The sequence below is a fragment of the Coregonus clupeaformis genome, unplaced genomic scaffold (assembly GCF_020615455.1).
Source record: "Coregonus clupeaformis isolate EN_2021a unplaced genomic scaffold, ASM2061545v1 scaf3647, whole genome shotgun sequence".
Taxonomy (NCBI): Eukaryota; Metazoa; Chordata; class Actinopteri; order Salmoniformes; family Salmonidae; genus Coregonus; species Coregonus clupeaformis.
Genome location: NW_025537101.1, coordinates 32,501 through 40,292, shown reverse-complemented (window position 1 = coordinate 40,292; position 7,792 = coordinate 32,501). Strand labels below are relative to the sequence as shown.

The following is a 7,792-nucleotide window of genomic DNA, read 5'->3' as shown; positions in this document are numbered from 1 at the left end:
GTTGTTTCTCCCCTAGCAGCTTTTGCTGGGGGAAGGAAAGGAGGGAAAAACAGATAAATTAGTTAATCGGACGGACAACAATAGATACAACGACCTACGCGATGGAACAGACAAAGAGTACTGACATGGAGGAAAAGTTCCTGATGCACCATCATCGAGGGAAAAGTCCTATGATAAGACTTGTAAGGTGGCGGTGGATATCACTGGGAAAAAGAAATTAACGATGATGGAATTGCTGGGAGGGATAAAGTGAGGCGAACGGTGATAGGTGCAGATTTAAGGTGATCAGAAGTATGAGATTACGAGTCCCATGTCCATGGGAAGGAGAGTTAATGGATGACTAAAAATCAAATCGCACGGTAATGGAGAGGGACATTTCAGCGGATGAGCTGGTGTTGTCCCTTTATGAATTTAACCCCAGTGTATATTAGTGACTGTATATCGTGGCAAAATTGGAAGGATGGGTGGGAAGCGTTTCTGGGATTAAGAGGAGATTATGGCCACGGAACAGAGATCGCTGATGGCACAAGACTTGCAAAGTTCGGCTTACAGACGTGGTGCGCTCACTACCATATTCTACCAAGTTTGAGACGTTGGAGGGGACTGAGTACTTTCGGTGATACCAATGACAGGCAAGTTAAAGTGTGCCGAATTTGTATTCAGTCTGGTCAAGTGAGTCACGGGGACCGTCCTGATTTTCTATGTCGGAGATGCGGAGCACAAGGCACTATCAAGAGAGTGCGTGAGAGAGAGGAGAGACCATGTAATGGATGTGGGGAGAGAAGAATGCGCTGTACGTGTACTGGCCCAACAGATGGTGAAGACATGGAACAACAGGAGGAGGAGATGGAAGAAGAGAGAGTGGAGGAGGGGGGATTGATGGAGGACGGGGAAAAAGGAGACAAGGATGGTGGAGGAGGAGGAGATGGTGAGATCTACTGCGACAGAGGGGGATGGAATTGGGGCGAAGCAGTGGATGATCAATTCCTAGATGACTACGACAGATGAAGGAGCCTGATGGTGGAGAAGGAGGAGAGTGAGCAGGAAACGGAAAAACATCTGAAGGTGAGGGGAGATGAAGATAATGGAGGGTTTGTACCTGACACTATTCTGAAAGTATGGATGTGAAGGGGAACTTAAGAGGAAGGACTCTGAGAGTGAAGTGTCCGTGGTGAAGCCGAAGGCGAGGGAAGAAGCAAAGGAAAGTAGGAAGAGCAAGATCAAGAAGAAAGAAAGAAAAAGACTGGGTCTTGATGATGGGAGAAATCAACATATTAATTGTACTTATGGTGAGTGTTGTATCTGTTTATAGTATGGACTGGGAATATGGAAAAAGTTAGAACAGACAGTGAGTCTACTACAGGCTGATATTTTATGCTTCCAAGAGACACACTGGACTGACAGTAGATGGATGGAGTAAGAAAGAGGGATGGATGGATTTGATTTATTACAATAATGGTGGGGAGAGGACGTGGTGGGGGTTGCTATATTAATTAAGAGGGATAGTGTGTAAGAATATTAGGCAAGTGTGTACGGATAAAGAGGGTAGACTTTTGAGTGTTAAATTTGAATTTCTAAATGTGCAATACACTTTATTGAATGTTTATGCACCTAATAATGAGAGTGACCCGAGAAGTATTTTTAAGGCACTTGAGCAACATTGTGTGGGTAACTGTATATTGGTTGGGGATTTTAACCGTTAGATTGACAAAACTGGACACGTCAAGGAGTACTTTGTTGCGCTCTGACATGTCTAGGCGAGTATGTTGGGGATAATGAAGGATCAGTTGAGTGATGTATGGAGGGATTCCAGGTCAGAGAGTTTTTTTCAAGGAGGCAGGTTGTTTTTGAAGGGTTCTCAGGCAAAGCCGCATAGATTATTGTTTAGCGCGGAAAATATAGTGCAATATATATACAAAAAGATTAGGTATGATTTTAATACATTAAGTGATCATGCCTCTCTTGGTTTTCCTGCTGAATCCTATTGCCTTCTAGAGGTGGTGTATGGTGTTTGAATGCTGAGCTACTAAAAGAAGGAAAATATATTGATATGATTTCTGATTGTATAAATAGAGAAATATTGAGTGATTTTAAAAGTGTTAATATTGGTTTGTGGTGGGAGGGATCTAAAAGAGAAGATTAGAGGGTTGAGCATTAAATATGCAAGACGAAGGGAATTTTCTTTAAAGAGGGAGAGGATAGCTTTGAATAAAATACTAGACATTGAGCTGGGGAAAAGTTGATACGGTGGAGGGGTATGATATGGCAGGTTTTATGGAAGCTCAGGCTGCTGTACATAACTTTGAAAAGAGTGCATGTATGGGGGCAATAGTAAGGAGTAGAGTATAGTATGCCATAGAAGGAGAGAAATGTACATCCTTCTTTTTAGGGTTAGAAAAAGAAGAAGCAGGCTAGAAACTATATTACAGAAATCGAGAATGAGAGGGGGGAGACAGTGAATGATCTTTGGTGGGATTTTAGATACAATAGAATGTTTTTATAGTAATCTTTTTAAAAAGAATGCAATGATCAAGGATGTCTAGAAGAGGTGTTGAGCTATGTAGATGCCAGAATATCAGAGGATGAAAGACTCATGTGTGACCTAGACTTAGCGGTCACAGAGATACGGGAGGCGATTTTGTCTGCTCATAGAAATAAGAGCCCTGGCTCTGATGGGCTGACAAGTGAGTTTTACAAAACATTTGTGGATATAATGGCACCTGTTTTATTAGATGTGTACAAATATATGGAGCAATCTCAGGAAGTCTCGGAATCGATGGCGACTGGCTTAATAACTATAATATATAAAAACAAGGGAAGTAGGAAAAGATTAGAAAATTTTAGGCCATTATCTATTTTAAATGTAGATTATAAGATCTTAACTAAGGTGCTGGCTAACAGAATTAATAAAGTAATGGGAAGTATTATCTCAGAGACACAGGCTTACAGTGTTCCTGGTAGAGAAATAGCAGACATTATTTGCACTTTAAGGGATGTCATAAGACATATGAAGGGTGAGGAGGTGTAGTATTGAGCATTGATTTAAATAAAGCTTTTGATAGAGTAGAACATTCATTTCTAATGCAGACGCTTAAAAACTTTGGATTTGGGAGCAGAATGGTGGCCTGGATACAGCTGCTATACGGTGCTGCAGTAAGTAGAGTAAAATGTAACGGGTTACTTACCGATGCTTTCCCATTGGAGAGGTCGGTGAGGCAAGGATGTCCATTGTCTCCGCCTTATATTGTATGTCGGTTGAGCTCTCAGGTGGCTCTCTTTAAAAGCAGACCACCAGATCCGAGGGCGTTTCTATTCCAGGGGGTGGAGTTAGCATTGTGCAGCAATATGCAGATGACACTACAATTACTGTTAGAGATGTGGAAAGTGTAAATAGAGTGATGGAGTGTTTTGAGCTCTTTGGGAAAGCATCAGGTGCTAAGATTAATGTAGAAAAGACTGAGGTTTTGTATGTGAGGCTAGTGAATGATAATGGGTGTAGGTATCATTTTAAAAGAGCTAATGGCTATTTTAAAGCGTTGGGAGTTATTTTGGGTATTGATGAAAAGGAGGCATGTGATAGGACTTAGGCAGGTGTATTGAATAAAATCAAACAAACTATGGCATTTTGGAGATGGAGGAATTTAAAATTGAAAGGAAAGGTAGTGGTAACAAATTCTTTACTAATATCTAAATGTGTATATGTCATGGATGTGCTTCAGATGCCAGAGTGGGTTTTAAAAAGAACTTAATTCTATTGTTTCTAACTTCTTGTGGGATGGCAAAGGGGCTAGAATATCTAGGTCTACACTTGCTGCAGAATATAAAGATGGGGGGTCTAAAATTAGTGGACATAGACGTGAAAAGAAAAGCATTAAGAATTAAAATTATACAGAAGTATTTATGTGGGGAGGAAGAATATGGGTGGAAGAGGTTCTTTAGGAATTATTTGTATAATAATGGAGGATGTGAAGAGAGTGGGTTATTAATGATATGGAAAAAGCCTATGTATGAACAAGTTCCTCTGTTTTATCAGGAAGTGTTACGTGCATGGGGAGAATTTCTTCCTCGTGTAAAATATGTGTGTGAACATAAGGATATAATACTGAATCAACCTGTGTTTTTAAATCCCAAAATTATGTTCAATGATGAAGTGTTGTATAATCCCCTTTTTATGAGGGCTGGACTGAGACTTATTAAAGACTTTGTATATGAAGTTATTCCTGGGTTTCTAAGAGGCCAGGCCATTTATGACAATGTGAAGGATGTGGATGATACAGTTTGGAAAGGTACTATATTGAATGGATTTGAACGGGTGAAAAGTAGCATTCCAGCAGAATGGGTTTCTGTCATTAATGGAGATGGAATTTGGGAAGATTTATATGTATTACCGAATTTATATATTGACAATGGGGATAAATGGAAAACATTGGCTAGTGTCAGAACAAATGTTTTTTATAAACAATTACTGGTTACTGACAGGCCTGCTGCTGAGAAGAGGTGGGTAGAACTGTTTCGAAGATGGATCGAAAAGTATTATGGAAAAACTTATACTTACATGGGAATAAATTGGAATGTGAAAATAACGATTTTAAAATAAGACATAATCGGATATACACAAAAGTAGTGCTGCATCAAATAAATAAAGAAATAAAAGAGAATGTGATATATGTGGTAAGGCACCAGGAAAATTTTATTACACTTATTTGTAGAATGCGAGGATTTAAAGATATGTTTTGTAAAGTAAAGGAAATAATATGTAAAAACTGGGGGGAGTGGTTTGTTGGAAAAAGAATGCGTGGGAGGAATTGGTTTTATTTGGAGTGGGAGATGAATGTAAAGGGGTTAATGTGAGGTTGTTGAATATTGTATTGAGTTTTGTTAGGTATGCTATTTTTTGTGGGAGGAATTATGCTTATTTTGAAGGGAGGAGGGTAAGGGTGTGGGGGTATTTTTGTAGCTTTGTTTAAGAAGCACATCGATATGTTTTATAGTTATGGATTGGAAGATTTTGATGAACTTTTTTGTAGAGGGGAGTGGGTTAATTGCAAGGGTGGATGGTGGAGGAATCACTTATAATTTTTGAAAGGAATATTTTGATATTTTCTATGTTTATTTTTATTTGACAGGGAGATGCTTTTAAATCTGCCTATTTAATATGTGGAATTTGATATGTCTTAGTCATGTCTGGTTTTTTGTATACTAGGTTTTTGTTTTTATTTCTTTGGGTTCTTTGATTTGATAGGGGGTGAATTGTTCGCCTGCCTATGGTAGAATAGTTTCTAGTGTATGGTTTTTTGTATATAACACTGTACATGGTATAATATAAGTGTATTTGATGAATATTTTACAATAAAAAAAAAAAATAAAAAAAAATATGCCCGATCTCGTCCGATCTCGGAAGCTAAGCACGGTCGGGCCTGGTTAGTACTTGGATGGGAGACCGCCTGGGAATACCAGGTGCTGTAAGCTTTTTGTCCCAGTAGAGCGTGCTCTTGTGTCATGGAGCAACTGCCTTTTATTTATCACCCTAATAATATCATGGATTGTTATTGGACTAAATGCAGTTTGTGTGCTGCCCTGCCCTGCCCTGATCAAATCAAATAATGGACAGTGCGTTTCCCTCAAAATATAGGCAGTACACGCAGCCTTTGTTTTTAGTCTAGGAGACAGTCAATGTCTGTAGTCCATTAGGGCACTATAAAATCCCTTCAATGTTTTGCCTGATTCCGTTAATTCCCAAGTTCCCTTTTCTCCGTTTAGATTTCCCCGTTGACCGTTTGTCCCTGTTTTGGCAGGTTTTCGCTCTCAAAAGTACACCTTTTTAATAGCAAAACAGCACAATTGGATGTTCTATGTCCACAACAATGTTTAAACCCTATCAGGTGACCATTTGTGAGGTCTGGGAAAAATGTAAGACATTTAGATTTTGGGGTGTAGTTACCCTTAAATGCAAGAGTGCACCAGGAAGAGACCTTTGTTTGGTTAAGCGGTGTTGCTGTAGAACAAATGGCCACTGGAGTGATGCAAATGATCACGGTATAATTCTGCCAGGCAGGCATAGGCTACTTTGTAGTTAACATTTACTTGCGAAGGTTTTGGGAAAGCCATTCCTTCCCTACCAGAAGAAGGTTATCATTAGCATCATCGCTAACGGCTACACAAAGTGTAGATATATGCTGCAGCACCGCACACATGCACACAGACAGGGGCATTCCTGTGCCGTTTCAGAAAGTTCATGGAAATACGAATCACTGATGCATTTTGTTCATGTCTTATGATTGACTTGGGCAAATGAATGCGTTTTCTAACAAGTTGAATAGATTTAGTTGATTTCTTACTAAGCTCAATAAATGTTTGAATATTGTTGAATTTCGGTTTAATGTCTGGATTCCGTGATTCGGTCCGCAACGCCTATTTTATAGGGGCTTAGTCAATGAACTTGTCATAAATCAACATAGGATATGCCCTCTCCCCCCCCCCCCACCAACAAGACTCAAATATATATATATATATATTGGAAATGTAAGCAAGGGTTGAGCTTCTTCAGTTTGTGTCACAAAGTGGATACGTTTCTGTGTCCCTTTCAGAGTGAGTGACACATTGACTTTATATAGTGTACCAAGAGTTTCTCCCTAGCTTACGGCCATACCATCCTGAATACGCCCGATCTCGTCCGATCTCAGAAGCTAAGCATGGTCGGGCCTGGTTAGTACTTAGATGGGAGACCGCATGGGAATACCAGGTGCTGTAAGCTTTTTGTCCCAGTAGAGCGTGCTCTTGTGTCATGGAGCAACTGCCTTTTATTTATCACCCTAATAATATCATGGATTGTTATTGGACTAAATGCAGTTTGTGTGTGCTGCCCTGCCCTGATCAAATCAAATAATGGACAGTGCGTTTCCCTCAAAATATAGGCAGTACATGCAGCCTTTGTTTTTAGTCTAGGAGACAGTCAATGTCTGTAGTCCATTAGGGCACTATAAAATCCCTTCAATGTTTTGCCTGATTCCGTTAATTCCCAAGTTCCCTTTTCTCCGTTTAGATTTCCCCGTTGACCGTTTGTCCCTGTTTTGGCAGGTTTTCGCTCTCAAAAGTACACCTTTTTAATAGCAAAACAGCACAATTGGATGTTCTATGTCCACAACAATGTTTAAACCCTATCAGGTGACCATTTGTGAGGTCTGGGAAAAATGTAAGACATTTAGATTTTGGGGTGTAGTTACCCTTAAATGCAAGCGTGCACCAGGAAGAGACCTTTGTTTGGTTAAGCGGTGTTGCTGTAGAACAAATGGCCACTGGAGTGATGCAAATGATCACGGTATAATTCTGCCAGGCAGGCATAGGCTACTTTGTAGTTAACATTTACTTGCGAAGGTTTTGGGGAAAGCCATTCCTTCCCTACCAGAAGAAGGTTATCATTAGCATCATCGCTAACGGCTACACAAAGTGTAGACATACGTGCACACCGCACACATGCACACAGACAGGGGCATTCCTGTGCCGTGCCAGAAAGTTCATGGAAATACGAATCACTGATGCATTTTGTTCATGTCTTATGATTGACTTGGGCAAATGAATGCGTTTTCTAACAAGTTGAATAGATTTAGTTGATTTCTTACTAAGTTCAATAAATGTTTGAATATTGTTGAATTTCGGTTTAATGTCTGGATTCCGTGATTCGGTCCATACGCCTATTTTATAGGGCCCTAGTCAATGAACTTGTCATAAATCAACATAGGATATGCCCTCTCCCCCAACAAGACTCAAATATATATATATATATATATTGGAA

The 7,792-nt window shown here is 39.8% G+C and overlaps 1 non-coding gene across 1 annotated transcript; it reads left to right on the top strand.

The window, feature by feature from the left end:
- Positions 1 to 6,635: 6,635 nt before the first annotated feature.
- LOC123490311 lies at positions 6,636 to 6,754 on the top strand. The gene has a single exon (XR_006660889.1). It is a non-coding gene; the product is annotated as a 5S ribosomal RNA (ribosomal RNA).
- Positions 6,755 to 7,792: the final 1,038 nt, after the last annotated feature.